We start from the raw sequence: 21794 nt of genomic DNA, 5'->3' as shown, positions 1-21794 counted from the left end.
AGGAGCAGCGTTGCTGTCACTCTCATTTATTGTCACATAGTCAGATACAATTGGCTGTGTGCACTGGATCACTAGCATGGATCCCATGGAGAGTTCATGGTGGAGTGATCAGGAGGAGGATGAGTGGGATTCTACGGAGAGCCCTAGTGGGCTGCAGCTGGAGGGGGTTGAAACAGGGGGTGGCTTTGGCAGTATAGACAGTGATAGCTGTACCCCCTTCACTTCATTTATGCCTGAAGAAGCTCTGTCTGATAGTGAACAGGTCCTGGTGTCACCTCTTAGCCCTGACTAGTCACTTGAGCCACCGACTGCATCTCCTCCAAAGGAGAAGGAATTGAAGGCTCAACCAGAGACGGTGTCAGAGGAGGATCTGACTGAAGTGCCACCACCTCCATTGCTAAGGTTGCACTGGCAGATGCACAGGCACGAGCAGATCGTGCCAACCTTTTTGTAGGAGTGCTCATTTGCTAGCATAGTCCTGTTCAGAAAAACATTCCTCACACAAATAGAGAGCTTACCCCAAGCCTACTTAAAGAGTCTCAAGCGGTGTGTCTAATTGCCGCAGCAACATTTTAGCTTGAGCAGTCATGCCTAGTTATGCTGGGTAGAGATATATAAGCTGATCTATGAAATGCTCTAAGCTGAGATTTCATGTTAAACATAACAGAGAAAAACATACCACTGGGACTTGAATCCAGTGGGGTTGGCCAGGACAATCACATTGGCTACATGTTCTCTAATTAGCTTGATCATATGTCCAACAAGAGCACCAATGCAGCTCCCAAGAGGGCCAATGAACAGCAGCAAAATGGTATGAAAAATGATTGGAGAGAGGTCTTTTAGGGAACATTATGGCCAAGGAAGCCATTTTCACTTGATTGTCTCCTATCCAATGCTTATTACTCATGTGTGAATCCCTGATCTGTTCCCCATGCATGTTTTGGCTATCTATTTTAGATTGTAAACTGTCTCGGCTGGAACATTCTTATTATCATGTCTGTGTTTCTGTACAACACCTAGCAGATCATTAGCTGGAAAATAAGTGTTACATAGTAACAATGGTGAAAATAATTGCCATTCAAAAATAGGCACCTTTACTTTCCTGAATGTATAGCCACGTGCCAGAGGTGAAATAAGTGTGTTTAATGTGCCTTTTATAAGGGCTGCTCCCATAAACTGAAATCCTAGACATTTCTTACTTCATTGTTTTATTCTCTTGTTGGAAAGAAATATACTCACAACACAACAAAACTCTTTGTGACAAAACCCTTTGTTCCAGCGTTCAAAGCTTCAGCACTGGCTTGTCTACACCATAACTGGTGAATATTCTCAGTTCAGTTTTTTGTGATTCTGCTGGGTCTTTTCTGCTTAGATTTCTTAAACTGCAAAAATGCTCGGAGGTAGATGCTTTGGAAATTCTTGATGGACATCTGCTGTTGTTGTTGATTTTGGGTGAGTGTGTGCATGCATTAGAAATGGCTTCTGTCCAGAGTAAATTATTTTCAAAGTCCTCTTCTTCCCCACCCCATCCCCAACTCAGAGAGAATTTACAGTTCTATTTCATCTCCCAATAAAATAAAAAACCCACAATCCCATTCTAAAAAAAAGGAATTTCAGATATCTGTGCCTGCCCTATTTGTAGTCAAGTCCCATGATCCAGCAGGAAATGTCATGTGGAGCATATCATTTGCTGTTGAGCAGAGGCTCTGCCTAATGTCTACTAGTGCATTCACTTGCTTTCCATTGCTTGGCACCATCTCCACTTCCCCAAGATACAGAGTTTTTCCATGGTGAAAGAGAGTTAGGAAGGGTGAGGTGAGAACTGTGAGCCATTTAGAGTTTGGCTATGTTTGGTGACAGGCTGGGCCAAACATGAAATGGGGGTAAACCATTTTTAATTCCCCACTTTTGAATACTTGCCACATCCCTAATTTAGAATGATTACAGATACTTTGAAATGAATCTGTCTGATCTGATCCCCCTGTACTTTAAGAGTGAGTTCACACATGCATGTTCATCACTCAGTGACTGCAACATCAAGCGATTACTTGAACATACCGAATAACCTTCATAAATCAAACACCACAAAAATGAGCTTTTCATGTCAGCTGATATCACCTTGAACTTAATACCCATCAACTGATGCATTTCACATGTTCAGCTTCAAGTCTTTGAGTGATGAATCACTTTGGCCCATACTATCAGTCACATTGCATCTGCTTGTCATAGGAGCCCGAAAGCCCTTTCTCCATTACAGAGAGCTATTGGTAGGGAGCACTTTGCAGTGGGAAAGTTGGCAAAGGAGGGGAAAATGGATTGTTTAACCCTTCCTGTGCCATGTACTTGTCTCCTGACATTCTCCCTAGGTTCTTTCCCTGCTATCTGATGCAACCTCTGCTGCTTCAAAATGCTTTGCAACTTAGAAAGGTCTGCTTGGTTAATGTAACAGACAGCTTCAGAGTAATGTGGAGTTTGACCTTTAGTTAATATTTCTCCATCCAATGTCAGAATGTAGACAAAAGAAAGAAAGAACATCAGAACATAAGAAGAGCCTGCTGGATCAGGCCAGTGGCCCATCTAGTCCAGCATCCTGTTCTCACAGTGGCCAACCAGGTGCCTGGGGGAAGCCCGCAAGCAGGACCTGAGTGCAAGAACACTCTCCCCTCCTGAGGCTTCCGGCAACTGGTTTTCAGAAGCATGCTGCCTCTGACTAGGGTGGCAGAGCACAGCCATCATGGCTAGTAGCCATTGATAGCCCTGTCCTCCATGAATTTGTCTAATCTTCTTTTAAAGCCATCCAAGCTGGTGGCCATTACTGTGTCTTGTGGGAGCACATTCCATAGTTTAACTATGCGCTGAGTAAAGAAGTACTTCCTTTTGTCTGTCCTGAATCTTCCAACATTCAGCTTCTTTGAATGTCCATGAGTTCTATTATGAGAGAGGGAGAAAAACTTTTCTCTATCCACTTTCTCAATGCCATGCATAATTTTATACACTTCTATCATGTCTCCTCTGACCCGCCTTTTCTCTAAACTAAAAAGCCCCAAATGCTGCAACCTTTCCTCGTAAGGGAGTCGCTCCATCCCCTTGATCATTCTGGTTGCCCTCTTCTGAACCTTTTCCAACTCTATAATATCCTTTTTGAGATGAGGTGACCAGAATTGTACACAGTATTCCAAATGCGGCCGCACCACAGATTTATACAACGGCATTATGATATCGGCTGTTTTATTTTCAGTACCTTTCCTAATTATCCCTAGCGTGGAATTTGCCTTTTTCACAGCTGCCACACACTGGGTCGACATTTTCATCGCGCTGTCCACTACAACCCCGAGGTCTCTCTCCTGGTCGGTCACCGCCAGTTCAGACCCCATGAGCGTATATGTGAAATTCAGATTTTTTGCTCCAATATGCATAATTTTACACTTGTTTATATTGAATTGCATTTGCCATTTTTCCGCCCATTCACTCAGTTTGGAGAGGTCTTTTTGGAGCTCTTCACAATCCCTTTTTGTTTTAAGGAAGGAAGGAAGGAAGGAAGGAAGGAAGGAAGGAAGGAAGGAAGGAAGGAAGGAAGGAAGGAAGGAAGGAAGGAAGGAAGGAAGGAAGGAAGGAAGGAAGGAAGGAAGAAAGAAAGAAAGAAAGAAAGGAAGGAAGAAAGGAAGGAAGGAAGAAAGAAAGAAAGAAAGAAAGAAAGAAAGAAAGAAAGAAAGAAAGAAAGAAAGAAAGAAAGAAAGAAAGAAAGAAAGAAAGAAAGAAAGAAAGAAAGAAAGAAAGAAAGAAAGAAAGAAAGAAAGCTAAATCTATATTCTAAGACTGGCTGCACCTGCCTACACTGAATCCTATTACAGTCTAACTTTAAAAATTCTTGTCTTTTGCTATCCCTGTAGAGTATGTTTTGTGAACCTTGTACATCGTTCCTTGATTAAAAGACATATGAACCTTCTTGCCCCATAATAATTGGGCTGTTCTTCATATAAAAAAGCAGTTCTTTGTTTTCATTTTAATTGTCTTATCCTTGTAGGTCAACAAGAAGATGTTTTGCACAGGGGCGTCACTGCCGGAGTGCGGAGGGTGCGGCCCCCACCCGGGTGTCACCATAAGGGGGGTGACACCCAGAGCCGCCCCGTGCCGTTGTCCGGCAAGGCTGCTCCAACTCCTCCTCCTCGGTGGGTGGGCGGGAAGACCGGGAGCAGCGTTGGTGGGGCGAGGGAGGCGCGCCGGCATTCCCAGGCCTTCTCTGGCTGGGTGCCCCTCCGGCACGCACCCTCCCAGGGGCATGGACAGGGTGGCTGGCCTCGAGTGCGCACGCACGCAAGCCCAGCCACCTCGTCCATGCCCCTGGGAGGGCATGCACCGGAGGTCCGCACCCCCCCGCACTCCCGCTAGTGACGCCGCTGGTTTTGCATTCACTTGGAGTTGCTGTGCCAGTTAAGCAAGTAAAGCCTAGTGCCATGGCACAGCATGGTTAGACACCTGCCACTGGCGATGCCTAGATGAGTCCCTCTTCTGCCTAACTCCCCCTTTGATTCCCAGTAGTGTCCATGGTCTTCCCACAATCTGCTGAAACTGAACATTCTGGCACACTGCATTTAAGGAAAATGCATACAGTGGCTGCATTCAAGGCGGCTGAGGGGAACCAGCACCATTCAGGGTGGGGGTGCAGGGAAGTCAGCACCATTCAGGGGAGGTAGGTCAGCACCCTGCCAAAGGCATCCAAAACCTTGAAGCTGCCCCTTCAGTTTCCATCATCACTACATGAATATCCAAGATTGAGCACTTCTGTTTTTTTTCAAACTACACCAGCTTGCTGAATGGTCAGAAGCAAATGGCATCCTCCACATATCATTTCCTGCTGGATTGTGGGGCTCAACTACAAAGACAGTAGGCACAGATATTTGCATCTTTTTATTTTTAAAAATGGAGTTTTGGATTACAACTGTAACACAACATACAACTGTAAATTCTCCCTGTGTCTGTAGTGTGGGAAGGAGAGGACTGTGACATTAGTTTACTCTGGATGGAAGCCATTTCTAATGCAAAACTACAACATTGTGGCATATGGTAAGGCAAGGATGGGGGAAACTGCCAATATCATAATGCAGTTACACAATCTATGGTATGGCAGCATTTGGAATACTGTAAACGGTTCTGGTCGCCTCACCCCCAAAAAGATATTGTAGAGCTGGAAAAGGTTCAGAAAAGGGCAACCAGAATGATCAAGGGGATGGAGTGACTTGCCTATGAAGAAAGGTTCCAGCGTTGGGCCTTTTTAGTTTAGAGAAAAGACAAAAGGTGATGTGATAGAAGTGTATAAAATTATGCATGGCATGGAGAAGGTGGATAGGCAAACGTTTTTTCTCCCTCTTTAACCCTAGAACTTGTGGACACCCAATGAAGCCAAATGTTGGAAGATTCAGGGCAGACAAAAGAAAGTACTTTTTCACACAGCGCATAGTTAAATGATGGAATTTGCTCCCACAAGAGGCAGTGACGGCCACCAACTTGGATGGCTTTAAATGAGGACAAGACAAATTCATGGAGGATAAGGCTGTCAGTGGCTACTGGCCATGATGGCTATGCTCTCCCTCTATAGTCAGAGGCAGCATGCTTCTGAATGCCAATTGCTAGAAACTGCAGGCGAGGAGAGCGCTCGTGTGCCCAGGTCCTGCTTGTGAGTTTCCCATAGGCATCTGGTTGGCCACTGAGAGAATTAGGATTCTGGATTTGATGGGCCACTGGCCTGACCCAGCATGCTTTTCTTGTTGGAATAGGCAAATATTGCATGTTCACCTTGGGGGATATTTGGGGAAATATCCCATGTACCTGTTCACCATGATGTAACTTCCTTGTGGGTGGGGTTAGTTACCTGGTTTCCTCCTTCCTTTGTCCTGGGGATTCTTTGAATATTCGCCATTGCTGATCTATCTACCACTTGGAGAGGCCACATGGCTCTCTGCTGAGAGCATCAATACTAAAGACTAAGATGGACTGAGACTATTTTTCTTTCATCTAAGCTACAGCCTATGTTTCTGAACATATGAAGAGGTCGTGAGTAAATGTTCTTTATCTTTTACCTAAGAAAATTGTTGTTATTTGTATAGAGAAAGGTGTGGACTGGTTTATCTCACTCTGCTGCTTGTTTTTTTTATCTCTGCTAAGAAATAGGACCACCGAACTTAGTTCCTATTTCAGCTTGGTATATTTTAAAATACCGAACATTTCTTATGTGTTTATGTTCTTATGTTCAGGGCTGGGGGCAAATATATCCTCAGATTCTCCCTACACCACCTCCCCAGCTACACCCCATCAGCCCTGTTTTGCAGCTTCCTTGAGTGTTTTCTCATGGCTGGAATGCGTCCTTGAACTGAATGCTTCTTGCTTGCCAGGATGAAAGACGGAGAGGGATACGTGAGAGTGAAGAAACTAGCCTACTGTGTAAATGCAAAATTCCCATTCATCGCTCTGCATGTCATCTCCAGAAGATTGCCCAGAAGGCAGTGTGGTGCCTGGGCTGGAAAAGGTTCCCCACCCCTGTGGAAGGGGCTTCATAGGGTCCACTTCAAGCATCTGGCCTTTCCATCTCAGCCATATGTGGAATTGCTTTTTTCAAAGTCTTGAAGAATGTTGAGAAACACCATTTGCAGGGCTACCAGTACCTGTTTTTGTTAGGTTTGCAAGATTTCTTGATTTGGAACAGCGTTTGGCTTGAATTCTTTTCCCCAGCAGTGGACAGCTTGCTGCTGGGTAAGTTCCCTTTATTTCCTTGAGTCCTCAGAGCCAGACCTTAAAGCCAAATCCAGCTGTCAGCTGTAATTAAATTTTAATGACTCACGCAGGGTGTTTTGTTTTGTTTTGTTTTGCATCTGAAGTTGAATTATGTCTGAAATGAAACTGAATTGCCATTCTCTACCAACGTTTCCTGCAGGCTTCTGCATTTATGCTAATGGACAAGAATGGGGGAAGGGCGTTCACACCTTTGCAAGTGCAGCTGCTCCCTTGTGCTTTAAATGTAATCAGATCAAGGGTGTGATTTATTGGCTTTATTGCACATACATCACATTGCTACTCAGAGGTCACCTCTTTCCTTTTGTATGCTGTTTAGATGTAGCAGAGAAATCAATGTTCTTTCTTCACCTCCTTCTGCTCTTCCTTGGTAGGACATGATCGTAACGATCCTGAAAAGCAGTACCATGCCTCTTGTCTTTCCTCTTTTTTGTCCCCTGGAAAAGGCTCAGTATATTAATAAGGAAACAGTCCCAGTGAACAGCCAGGATACACAGCCTACCTCCAGCAGGAAGCAATAGCCTTTCAGTAGTCCTAAAATGAAGAGAAGGGTTACCACCTTCAGTGATTGCTGCCTGATGTTCAGTTTCTCTTCCTCTTCCTCTGGACAGGCACAGCAGGCTTGAGTGTATGGCGGTAACATACCTCTAGATCATCCTTTGCCATCCTGGTGCCCTGCATATGTTTTAAACAACAACTCCCATCAACCCCAGCCAGCACTGATGTATATTTAATTATTCAAATCTCCATTTCCAAAGGCACAATGTATATTTAATTATTCATCATCATCATCATAATCAAATTCTAATGATAGCAACAACAACAACAGATGAAATTTTTGCTGTTCTCTAAATGTTTGTGGAGAGAATGCCAGTTTTCTCCCAGCAACAGCATACTCTCTAGATAACATAAAACAGTAAAAGTACCCTAAAATGCCCAGAAAAAGAAATTTAATAATTAGAAAAGACCAGTCATATATCTTTGGCCATAATGTGGTCCTGCTATGTCACACATCTGCTTCATGAGGGCTTATGGAGTAAGGGTGCCAGAAGCCAAATGGTTGAATCCAACAGATTATTGCTGCTGCAGTGAAAGTCCCCCTTCTTCTCCTCCCTTGCAGTCCCCCCCAACACCCTCAAAATCTGCTCCAGAGGGTTGGGAGACCCTCTGGAACAGATTGTGGGTCACACGGGGGGGGACTGCAGAGGGAGGAGAGAAAGAGGCTGTGGATACTGGTGGCTTCAACATCAGTGGGGCAGTGAATCTGCTCCAGGTTTTAGTTCAAACTTTCAAGTTTTCAGTGCCTTGAGCAGCTCCTTGAAAGTTTAGACTAAAACCAGAATGGATTCACTGTCTCATGGACATGAAAGCCACCAGTCTCCACTAGGAAGAGTAAGTCATCCACTGCATGAGTGTTGGATGCAGCCCATAGTGTCTTTCCAGTGCAAGAGTGTATTCACACGTATTCTTACATTAATTCACTGGTGTAGCACAGCATAATCCTATCCAACTCCGAGCAGGCATAACTCACAGATTGGATTACTCTGTGGTTTCTAAAGCGCATTGCAAACACTGTAAACAGTGGTCATATTAGCATTCATGGAAATGTAGCTGGCAAAGCAATGAAATTCATCACAGAGTGGAGCCATTAGACTGACAGTACCCTTGTTTTCAAAATTTGAATATGCAGACATGGAATATATATGACACAGCAATCTCCATGCACAGGCTCCATCTAGAGGCTATGAAACAGAATTAGTGGTGTGGGAGGGAATTTTTTTTCTTTTTACCAGAAACTAAGTGGTTGAAAAAGACAGTAAATGTTGTATAATTTAGTGTCAGGCAAGAAAGTACCTTTAATTGCTTTTTAGTCTTTTAACTGCAAAGGAAGAGAAGAGAAAGGATCCAGTTTAGGCTGAGAACATACTTTCATGATTAGGGCAAGCCGAATTTATCTAGACAAGCCTTCTCCAACCTAGTGCCATCCAGATGGGGAAGAGCTGTAGGTCAGTGGTGAAACATCTGCTTTGCATGCAGAAGGTCCCAGATTCAATCCCCATCATCTCCATTGTGCATTTCCAAATCTCGTGCATAGCTCTAGAATCCACAATTAAGGCTCCAAGCCAAATCACCATCAGTTTAAATTCTGTAGCTAGAGCAGTGAGGCTTTGGTAGTCATCAGTCCCTGCTTTTGTGGATATCATAAGGGTTCAGTTAAGCTCAGCTCTCTGTTGGATCAATAGCTTCCTTTTCTGGAAATTCTCACTGGGAACTGTCCCAGGTCTAAGCAAGGCTGACCATGAATCAGTTCAAGGCCAGTACCCATCAGATCTAGGTGAGTGCTCTGTGGGCTATAGCCCACCTATAAAAGAAAGTAACTTGCTGGTAGATCTTGTTCAAAATACTTGACATCTCATATAATACGGTCATCATTCCCTCTCCTCACTTTATAAGACAGCAGAGCCATGTTCAATGGGACTTACTCCCAGGTAAGTTGTATAGGGCTGTGATCTTAGGAAATAATGTTCCCCTAAGGAGTTTATTGTAGTCCTGTTCAGACAATGCATCAACATAGAATGCATGAGGGAGGGAGGATCAGGATCCTGTTCTGCTTCCTCACTGCTGAACACAGCATTTGTGTACATGTACATTGATAGGCTCTGTTCAGAAGTTCTGATGGACATGTGAAGATTAGCGCCAGTGTGTGAGATCCCAAATCCATTCCAGGTGTGCATTCTACATGAATACATTGTCTAGACAGATCTTCTAACCCTGCAGGAGGAGGGTTAGGATAACGCCACTGTTTTTCATGAAACAAAACAAAAAGAGTACATGTGCATCTTGTCTGTCATCAATTATGCTGTGAAAATTTGGATGGGAAAAGTGCTTCAAGGCAAGTTGTAGGAGGCTAGAACAGATGGCACTGGCCATCACTTTGAGAGAACTGAGAACTAATGTGTTGTCCAGGCAGCACATAAAGACAAATTATGTAATCGTTTATGTAAAGTGAAGTGACAGTTTGCCAACCAGAATGACGAATGTGCAGCTCAAAAGAAGACCGGGCAGTCGTGGTCAGTAAACTGAAAACAAATTACAGGGCAGCCATAAACTGGGCAGAAAACATGGGAGGTGAGAATCGGTTAGCAGAACATAGAAGGAATTATGTCAAGCAAGGGGAAATCTTCATCTCGTGGCCGAAAAGGTTCTCACTGTTAGCCATTCCTGTCATTCTAATGTTTAACAGAGAGGGGCTATTACTTTTAATATGTAGCATTATTTATTTATTATTAAATGTGTATCCCACCCTTCCTCCCAGAGGAGCCCAGGCTAGCAAATACAACTGTAATAAAATACATTTAAAAACATATTTAAAAATGTGCACATTGCTTCTTTTGTATTGCATTACAACTTTGGAATTCTAGGACTGTAAGGCTGTAAGGTCTACCAAACTCCAAATAGCCATGCCAATCCTCTGTTGAGGGTGGACCACACTGTCATCCTGGGTGAACAGAAATGCCTTAAGTTAGGAGTACTGGGAAGGGCTACTGATCAGCGATAGAGCATCTGCCTTGCATGTAGAATGTCTCGGGTTCAATCCCCATCATCTCCAGATAAGGTTGGGAGACACTCCTTCCTGAAACCCCAGAGAGCCACTGCTAGTCAGTGTAGACAGTACTAAGCTAGATGGACCAATGAGTCTGACACGGTATCAGGCAGGTTACTATGAAATGAGGTGCACTTCCTTGTGGCCATATGTTGCAGGAGATAATAATAATGCCAGACAAGATATCTTTCAGGCAGCTTGTCCAATATTGCCCATCTTCTCATTGTAGAAACCTTGACACGTAGCTGTGGAACTTACTGGTCCATTTCAAAACCACTGGTCCAAACTGTAGCATGCTACATGCAAAAAGCATGAAAACAAATCAGTGGAAAACTCAAGGCACAGTGGCCAAATCCTGGATCCTGAACTGAACTGGGTTGATCCAGATTGGGGCAGCCCCGGATTACCCCAGGTTGGATCAGGTCCACTGGAGAGATCCAGGGTATTAAAAGGGGGGCAATCTGGTGGCAGGTGTTGGGGAACAGATGAGCAGGCAGATGGCGTGCATCTCCCTCTCCTCCCCTTCCAACCACACATTTAATCAAGGTTTTAAACTGTGCAAGGGCCCTGCTAAGCATCAATTCAAACTGATGTAGTATGTGATGGCCACTATGAAATAATGGAATACAATATAAAATTAAAAAATGGGGAATTGCTCACTGATTTTTGAGCTGCAGGACAAATCTAAGAGGACTTCATTTTGAGACATGAATATAGATATATCTCTATACATCATAGCATTTTTTTCCAAAGTTATTTTTGTCCTGTTATTTTTTGTCATCTCATCACCCACATATCAGTGGAGCAGACAGAGCTGTGTCCCTTAGTTTCATCTCTGCTCAAAACATATCTACCTGCATCCCTCTGGATTATGGCTGTCTTTTATAAGCAGGCTAGCCAACAGTTACGATTCCTAAGCAATAGAGAATTGTCCCATTTGGTAGAGAAGCTGTCGAAAGCACTTTCCTCTTCCTGGTTCATATTTTATTTCCCATGTGTGTATTCTGTGGTACAGCATGTCCTAGAGAGTATTAAGCCCGTCATTGCACCGAAATATACCGCTGCTCCAACACCTGACACTTTGTCCCAGCTTCGACAGTGTGGAAAAATCTTAGATGATTGTCCTTGAAAGGGATATTTTCAAACTCCATTCTAGTGTGTAGAAAAGTAGTGGAATGAATGTGGGATAAACTAAATTTATTTCCCAAATTCCCCTTTGCAAATTTGATATAAAATCTTCACTGGATATTCTCTCAATAATTGATTACTGTTTTGATATCTAGGAGGAAGAGCAGGCTGTAAATTTAATAAATAAATAAATTTAATATTTGAGACTTGAGAGTGTTTTGCTGTTGATTTGCAACAGAATTTAATATTTGGCAGTTTTTGATGGCTGACATGCAATGGTGTTTGGTATTCCTCATTAGTATTGCATAAACAAGTTTATGAGATTTCAAATGACCAACACATTGAAGTCTTAACCACCTCAGTTTTGAGCGTAAAATAGTTACAACCAAAACTCCAATTTCAAATATGAGAATTTGCATTCAGAATTCAAGTGGTGAAATTTGAAATCATGGTGAACTTTGAATATATGTGCACACACTTCTTTTAGTTCCAAATCTAATAAATGTGTCTTGATGGGCTGTGATGACAGTGTGCCCCATTTAGTGTTGATTTAGCACTGTGTGCAGGGGTTCTGAGCTACAGGCGTGCTAATTCTGTGAGACCCCCTTCGGGTTGCCTTAATACAGTCTTCCCAATCTGGATGACTTTGTCCAGTTCTGTCCACATGGAGGATATAAACATATAGGATACAGACAATTTGAAACAGGTTCAGAGGATAGCAATGAAGATGGTCAGCAGTATGGAAAACAAGTCCTATGAGAAATAGCTTAAGGAACTGGGTTTGTTTAGCTGGAAGAAGAGAAGACTGAAGGGGGACATCATTGTATTCTTCAAATACCTGAAAGGCCTGCCACATAGAACAGAACAAATCTAATGATCTAATGGCATCTGAAGACCAGAGGGCAGGACAAGATTTAATAGGCATAAGTTACAGGAGGATAGAATTTGGTTGAACATTAGCAGAAACTTCTTGATGGTAAGAGCAGTTTGACCATGGAACTAATTGCCTAGAGAGGTGCTGGGCTCTCCCTGGCTGAACATCTTCAAGAAGAGGCTAAACAGCAATTTCTAGCTTCAAATTTACTGTATCAAGCAGGGCATTGTGACTAGATGGCCTACAAGGCTTCTATGATTCTATGGAATTTTTCTGAAATCCATTCAGAAGCACACACAGCATAAATGCCCAACTCTGAACTACAGCTGCAAAAGGGCACATAATTATATTGTAGGGACTTCCCAAGATATCTTGCTTTTTGCTACCTTATACAGTTTACGAGGTGTGGTTTCATGCTCCTCGTGTTGAAAATTTAAGATGACCTAGATGCTATAAGGTATTAGGGTACATTTGTTGTTGTCTTACATGTTGAAATGAGTTTCACTGCCTTCAATAATGAGCCCTGTAATGCCTTTAAATGAACATTCATAAGAACATAAAAAGAGCCTGCTGGATCAAGGCAATGGCCCATTTAGTCCAACATCTTGTTCTCACAATGGCCAACCAGAACTCTCCCCACAAGATGGAGTCTGAAGTTCTATATCCATTTACTGGGAATAACAGGAATGCTCGCCTGGTGGAGTGGAGCTATAGCAATAGGCTCCTGGCAGCGGTGTTGCTGCTGCTGACCCGGAGGGGGAGGGATGAGGTAATGATGAGGTCAGGGCTGTGCAGGTGCTCTGATGGGCATGCTGGATTGGATGCACTGGTGCATCCACACAGCCCTGACCTCACCACTGCCTTGTTCCTTCAGGTATGCTGCAGTGATGCTGCTTCTGGGAGGCTATCCCTGTGGCTCTGCCTCACCGGGTGCCCTGCTCCTGGGAATAAGCCCAACTGAACTCAATAGGATTTACTTCTGAGTAGATAGGATTTTACTGTAAAGCTTATCAATCTGTACATGTGGGAATCTCTGTAACCCACCATGCATGTGCAGAGTGAACAAATGGAAAGATGGGGTTATTCTTTTCCAGATGTGAAAGTGGGGAGGAACAGCAGCTTTTGGGTGATCACATCTTCATTTTGCCATCCAAAGGCTCATCAAACTGACTCTCTCTTACTCTTTTAGAAGTTGGGCAAAAACACTGAACTCACGTGCTGTCTAGGTATCCATTTTTTTTCTTTTGTAGTTTGGCTGTGATTTGTGAGGTGCTTGCTTAGCTGTTTTTATGTTTATAATCATTTTATATTGCTTTAACTGAAACTTGTTATGAGCTGTCTTGTGAACCCTTTTTGAGGGTAAAGAAAGGTGGCATAGAAACATAAATAAATAAATAAATAAATAAATGAGCAAGCAACAAGACCTCTAGGGACAGAATATGGAGAAGCTGATTGATTCTCCATCAGAAAGGGTGTGAGACTGGAGTCTATTTTATCACCCTATTTGTTTAATCTATATGCAGAACATATCATATGAAAAATGGGATTGGACCAAGATGAAGCAGGTGTGAAAATTGGAGGGAGAAATATCAATAATTTAAGATATGCAGACGATACCATACTACTAGCAGAAACCAGTAATGATTTGAAATGAATGCTGATGAAAGTTAAGAGGAAAGCACAAAAGCAGGACTACAGCTGAACATCAAGAAGACTAAAGTAACGACAACAGAAGATTTATGTAACTTTAAAGTTCACAATGAGGACATTGAACTTGTCAAGGATTATTAATACTTTGGCACAGTCATTAACCAAAATGGAGACAATGGTCAAGAAATCAGAAGGAGGCTAGAACAGAAGAAGGCTAGAATTGGAGATGGTAGCTATAAGAGAACTAGAAAAGGTCCTCAAACGCAAAGATGTATCATTGAACACCAAAGTCAGGATCATTCAGACCATGGCATTCCCAATCTCTATGTATGGATGTGAAAGTCGGACAGTGAAAAAAGTGGATAAGAGAAAAATCAACTTATTTGAAATGTGGTGTAGGAGAGCTTTGCGCATACCATGGACTGCGAAAAAGATAAATAACTGGGTGCTAGAACAAACTAAACCAGAACTATCACTAGAAGCTAAAATAATAAAACTTAAAATGATGATAACTCAGCTTATCATACTTTGGACACATGATGGGAAGACATGATTCACTAGAAAAGACCATAATGCTGGGAACAACAGAAGGGAGTAGATAAAGAGGGCCAAACAAGAGATTTATTTATTTATTTATTTTATTTTGTTCAGTTTATATACCGCCCACAGCCCAAGGGCTCTCAGGGCGGTGCACAACATGGATAAATGCAATAAAATCACAAAAACAGTAAAATATACAATATTAAACAAGTAAACAACCTAAGATAGATTAAAAACACAAATAGGTTAAAATGCCTAGGAGAATAAAAAGGTTTTAACCTGGCGCCTAAAAGATAAAAGTGTAGGCGCCAGGCGCACCTCATCGGGGAGACTGTTCCGTAATTCGGGGGCAACCACTGAAAAGGCCCTAGATCTTGTTACTACCCTCCGAGCTTCCCTGTGAGTCGGAGCCCGGAGGAGGGCCTTAGATGTTGAACGTAGTGAGCGGGTAGGTTCATATCGGGAGAGGCGTTCCGCTAGGTATTGTGGTCCCGCACCATGTAAGGCTTTATAAGTCAAAACTAGCACTTTGAATTTGGCCCAGAAACAAATAGGTAGCCAGTGCAAACGAGCCAGAACAGGTGTTATATGTGCAGACCGCCTAGTCCTTGTCAGCAGTCTAGCAGCTGCGTTTTGCACTAGCTGTAGTTTCCGAACTGTCTTCAGAGGCAGCCCCACGTAGAGCGCATTGCAGTAATCCAATCTAAAGGAAGCCACAGACCTGAACTTACAAGATCTGAACAGGGTGGTTTATAACAAATGCTATTGGAGGTCATTCATTCATAGGGTCGCCATCAGTCATAATTGACATGAAGGCACATAACACACACATCCCCAAGCATAATAACTTGACACATTCACCATTTGTAATAGCTGGAGAGGTGGATGTATAATGTGACTGAAGTAATACAGACAAAAAAATGGGAGGGCAGTGTCAGTGATGAGCAAGTGTCTTCCTTTGAACATGCACATGCCTTTACTAGAAGCCTTGTCTTGCACTTGGAGAAACTGAACACAGGATCAGACCTAATGTAAGATTATGGGGGAAGGAAGTCGGGGGAAGCCTTTGAATATGAAATGTTGAGGGCTAGAAAGGGCAGAGAACATTAATGCAGAATTTGTAGCTGCAAGGAAAAAAGAAAATAAGAATATAAGAATTTCTAATTTTTGTTTGTTTTTGTATCTTTGGGGACATTAAAATACATTGTTGGCAAGAGGCATCATTGGCAAGTATTAAGGGGATGAAGTTAATCTAAATATTTGCCCAAATGCTACAAACGCTCAAATGCTAAGCCAATTTTTATGGCTTAAAAGTTAAATTTTCTCTTTCTTAAATTGCTGTGCATTTTCACTGAATTCCTTGGAACGTGCCTGCATGCTAAAACAATCAATAATAGCAACCACCACAGGGCAGCAGAAATCATTACACTTGATTTGTTTCATTACAAGCCTTGTAATAGGAAATAATCTTATCACTCTGTTGGTAATGCTCTGATATTCAGCAAGTTACAAATAGCACAGCATATCAGTTGCATAGAATCGTTTCGGGAAATTTCAGTGTGGTGGAAAGCTAGTTAACAATAGAAGTGTTTATTGTGCGGGGGGGGGGGAAGAGAGCTCCAAACATCCACGGGATTTTTATTTATTATGTATTATTTACATGGCACCATCAATGAACACAGATGCAAAATAAGCAGCAGCGACTAAAAGAGATGGGCCTCTTTCTTGAGGAATTAAATCATAGATTTTTACAGTGCTGGAGAAAACAAAGAGGGGAGTCAAGAAAGGGAAGGAGAAGAGAAGGGTAATAGTGGAGCAATTTGGGGAAACACAGCTAAATTTAGGCATTGCTTTCTTGGAGATGGAAATAAAAAGCCAGAGACTTATTGGAAGAGATCAGTGGCCCTGCTAGGCACAAACCTTGGGGCCCAAGTCTCAGGGAACTGCCCAAACAACACCCCCTGCCAGACTCCTCTAACCATCCCTAGACTGACCCTAGGTTGTCTGCTCAGACTGTGGCAGCTCTCTCTGCAATCACAGCATGCAAAGCAGAAATAATGCACTTAAAAACCATTGGGGCTGTTGGGGTAGAAGGCAGGGCGGCCCAGGGATGGGGGAGAAATTCAATGCCATTTGCATTTCAGAGCAATTTACGTAATCTGCACTTTCTGAAACAATATGTGAACTGAAACACAGCCATCCTTCAAAATTCACACTTATCCTAATTTCTCAGCAGCAACAGCCGGAGAGACCAATGCCATTTTGAAAATGTAGCCAAGAGGAAGCAAGAAAGGAGCTCTGCAACATGCTCGCATAGTGTCTTTCCCTTGCCACTTCATCTCAACTCCATTTACAAATTGGCAGTAGGTTTGGAAGATTATCTGAGCCCCAGAAAGGAGTGGGGAAGCCTAGCAAGCACGTGGGCAGGGAGGGCAGCAGCAGGGGATGGATGTGGTGGTGGGGAGTTGCCTTTTGAGAGCGCTGGTGAATTTAATCACAGTTGTTGAGCAAAAGGGTGAGAGGCAAGAGTAAAGCAAACAGCGGGACGAGGGAAAGGCTGGAAGGATGAGGGAGATCTGAGGAGAAGTAGGAAAGAGGCCTGAGGATGGCAAGGTAGAGGCAAGGCTGAAAAAGGCATGAGTGAATGAAAGACAAGGCAGGAAGAAGAGCACATGCCCAAACGATGGCATCAAGGAGTCCAGGAAGGTGACCTGCTTATAGGAATGCATAGCCTGTCTGGCCTCATCCACACCAACCCACCTGCAAGGGAACTGGTACCAAACTAAAGTTTCTGTGGATACGAACATAGTCCTCACAGTGGCCAAAGTCAAACAGATGCTTATGGGAAGCCTGCAAGCATGACCTGAGCACGACAGCACTCTCCCTTCTTGTAGTTTCCAGCAACTGGTATTCAGAAGCATACTGCCTGCGACTATGGAGGCAGAGCATAGCCATCATGGCTAGTAGCCACTGATAGCCTTAATTTCCATGAATTTGTCTAATCCTCTTCAAGGTGGTGGCCATCGCTGTCTCCCATGGGAGTGAATTCCATAGTTTTAACTATATGCTATGTGAAGAGTACTTCCTTTTTTCTATCCTAAAGCTTCCAACACTTAGCTTCATTGGATGTTCACAATGTGGATTGCTTTGCCATGAAGTAGAATAAGTCAGCATAAATCCAAGAACACATTTGCCTTCCATGGTGGGGAACAAATTCCCTGCATCTGAGGGGAATACTCTGTCTTTTTGCAACAGCTGACCTTTGTTTTTATTGTATTTTAAATGTTTTTCACTGTACATTTTTTTTACTTATAAACTGCTTTGATGCTTTTAAATGAAATAGCATTATTCAAACAAACTAACAAGCAAACAAGCAAACCTTGGCTGTCCACCAGCAGGAGAAAACAACACAGAGAGAGACTTTCAGTGCCATAAAAAGACTGTTAGGGGATTCTTGTAACCTGAACCAGTGATGTAACCTGGAGTTAAGAAACCAACATTATGTAAGCAAAGCAGTTGGGCATCATGTGAGGTTTATGTTAAAAATTATGGGTGAAGGGGGATTTGATACCTGGAAGATATGACAGCAGGTATCCAAGGGTTCATATACAACTCAAGGGCTAGTTTTGATTGGAATTGCCAACTTGCCTGTACCAGAATTGCAGTCTAAGGCTGTGTATCATTACTGTTCCCTAAAGGTCACTGATCAGCACTAATCTCTAATGCCCCCCACGGAAAGAGCTGAAAGTATCCAATATGCTTCCAATGCCAAGGCAAGCCTTAATGGGAGATTGCCAGAAGCTGTTCCTTTGCTAATGGCAAGCCCCCACCCCCATGAAAGTTTTGGAGAATTTTTCCTCCCACTAGAGGCATTCAGTGAAATGCTGTCTCTCCATCCCACTCCTCAATTTCTCTGCCCACAAACAGGGTGGAGAATTTTAAGAGGCCATTTGCACAGTTTGCTAAAGAGCCCAAACAAAACCCCTGGTTGAAGAGTTGTTTTTGCCATCCATTGGAAGAAGGGGAGAAAAGAGACCTGATACACCTCCTCGTGGGAGGAAGTTCCAGGTAACCATATATTATTTTATTTTATTAATTTATTTATTATTTGATATCTATCCCATCCTTCCTCCCAGTAGCAGCCCAGGGCAGCACTTTAATATTCTCTGTGCCTCTGTAGCCAATTATCTGACCTAACTCATGATGCAGAATGAAACTACAGCAATACTGTTATCTTTGCTTAGTTTGCTGGGTGGGCTTAATGAAAGCATATACACACACAACACACCCACCCACAAGCACTTACATTTGCTTATTTACATTTGCTGCCCAAAAATAAGCACACATGTCATATTTTTCCATCGGTTTTAAAGCCGGTTAGATGAGCCCTCTACAAGCTCCAAGCTGCCTTTAAAATCGTTATCTGTGCATTTCCTGAGCTCGGCAGTCTTCTAATGTAACCAATAGATCTAGATGACAGGCCTGTATGATTTAAGGAGTTTCATTAGGATGATGATGAGCCACACAAGTATCTTGTTTATTCACAGTTAGCAGTTCCAGGCTTTCTGCCTTCATCTACAAATAAATAAATAAACAAATCTGTATTGTAGGCAGGGTGACATATCCACAAAAACAAACAAACAAACGCAGTGATGCTTTGAGCATACATTGAAGCCTTACTAATTATACATGTGACCACCATTAAAAGAAATGGTGCACACATTAAACTTGTTTGGCCTTTCCCTTTGGTTCCGCTTCAGTCTATATTCCTCCCTTCATCTCTGCAACATTGTTCCAAAGTTGTACCATCATACTGGGGCAAATATAGGGACCCAGCAGGGTTGCCAAGTTCCTGGCCGGAGACTGATCCTGTATCTTTAGGAGAAGAGAAAGTCAGCCAAGTGCAGGTGTTCTTGCAACACTGTAATGAGAAAAACCACAAGGTGGAATTTCCCCCCCCCCGGCCGCCCCACTTTTAAAGATACAGAAGACCTCTTTGAGGCCGGGCCTGGCAACCAAGAGGTCTTCTGTATCTTTAAAAGGTGTGCAGGGGGAAGGGAGAATGATTTCCTAAAGGCAATACCATACCAACCACAACAAGATTCCTATGAATAATGCAGAAAACTCAGCATCCCACAACCAGTCTGGATTCCTAAGCAAAACTAAAAGAATCCTGGCAACCACTTAGCCAAGGCCACAGAAATCCCCATGCAGCACGACTTGACCCTGGGTCTGCAGAATGCTGTGGCACGATTGCTGACATGAGTGAGACCCTATCAGCACATAATACCTCTGCACTGAAATCTGCACTGGTTGCTGAGTTGCTAACTACAACTCCCATCAGCCCCAGCCAGCATGGCCACTGGATTGGGCTGATGGGAGTTGTAGTTCAAAAAAGTAAATTTTCCAAGCTCTGGTGCCACATAGTACATGATCTACTCTTGTAAGAAATCAATCCTTTAGTATGGTAGCACTTATGCTTTGGAACTCCCTGCCTATTGACATTAGGCAGATGCCTTCATTGTACTCTTTTCAGCACCTGCTAAAAACATTTTTGTTTAGGCAAGCCTGCCAGAGCATGTACAAGCTACTGTGTCTTTATCTGTTTTTAACTCATTGCTGATTTTATTATTTTCAGTATTTTTAAATACCTGTCTTTAACTGTTTTTGCCAATAACTTTATTGTTTTAATTCCTTCTGTAAACACTTTGAGATTTCTTTTACAATAAAGCAGCATATAAATGTTGTAAATAAAATACATAAATAAATTTTGGAGTCACTGTGGCCCTTGGGTCTCTTTCCACTTTTAGGAAGAAAGGAATCTGCCTTATATTGACTCAGGCCATTTGGTACCATATAGCTCAGTACTGATGACATGTGCTAGCATCAGCTGTCCAGGATTCCATGCAATAGTCTTTTCCAGAAATTGAATTTTGGACCTTTGCATGCAAAGCATATGCCCTACCACCGAGCTGCCACCCTTCCCCTGTTTAAAAAAGTATCTTTTTAAATTGTTTTTTTAATTCACTAATGAATGCACACCTAGGGCAGATCCACACCATTCTTTTAAAGCACATTCAACACACATTTGAAGCACATGAATCACACCACAGAAACATGGGAAGTGGAGTTTGTTAAGGGTGGTGGGAACTATAACTGTAAGGGGGAAGCTACACTTCCCAGGATTCTTGAGGGGGAGTCATGTGCTTTAAATGCGAGGTAGATGTGCTTTAAATGTATTGTGTGGATCTACCTAATAATCTTTGCCTGCATGTAAATCGTTTTAATTATTTTTTTTAAATGGAAATGAGCTATAAAGGTTACTGTGTGATCATGGACTACTCACCATCTCCAACCTAATCTGCCCCTCAGGATGAATAAAACAGGGGAACCACAACCACCCCAAGGAAAAAGGGCACAGTTAAAATGTAGAGGAAATAATGATGTACAACCATAGTGTGAAATGAGATACTTATTGGGACATAGTATGAAGAAATATTTATATAAGCATGACTGTCAAAGTTGTTTATTATTTATACAACTTTTAAATATATTTGTAGTGCAATCCTATGATTATTTACTCAGAAGCAAGTCCCAATGCATTCAATGGGGCTTACTTAATCAGGGAAGTATGCACAAAACTACAACCTCAAGTGATAAGGAACTCGGTTCACCCAACCCAAAATTCAGAATCATGCCACTTTAAGCTGTTTTGCAACTGTTTATACTTGTTTTTATGGTTACTGGATTTTAACAGGATTTATTTCTTGCTGTGAGCTGCCTTGGTTTCCAGTTGACAATCCTACCTCACAGGGTTGTTGGGAGGACTCCATATATATACACACACTGGAGATGTAAAAATACATAAACCCCATATAATAGTGTATTGTCAAAACCAGTTGGTCATTGCAGAACTTTTTTTTTAAAAAAATAAAATCATTATTTGTTTCCTACATAATAAAACCAGTGATTACCTATGTAAGCCCTGCCTCAGTGCTTCAAAAAGAGGATTGGAGAGGAAAAGAAATATTTATAACAGAAGCACAATTCTTTGCTATGTTCACTCAAAAGTCCCATTAATTTACAGCACAATCCTAATAATATCTACTCAAAAATAAGCCTTATTGAATTCAATGGGGTTTACTCAGGATTTGTGGAATTAGCATTGCAGCTTTACTCCCAGAAAAGTGAGTATTGGCTTAAAGCTTCATA

The sequence above is a fragment of the Rhineura floridana genome, chromosome 6 (assembly GCF_030035675.1).
Source record: "Rhineura floridana isolate rRhiFlo1 chromosome 6, rRhiFlo1.hap2, whole genome shotgun sequence".
In the NCBI taxonomy this organism is placed as follows: Eukaryota; Metazoa; Chordata; class Lepidosauria; order Squamata; family Rhineuridae; genus Rhineura; species Rhineura floridana.
This window is presented reverse-complemented; position numbering follows the sequence as displayed.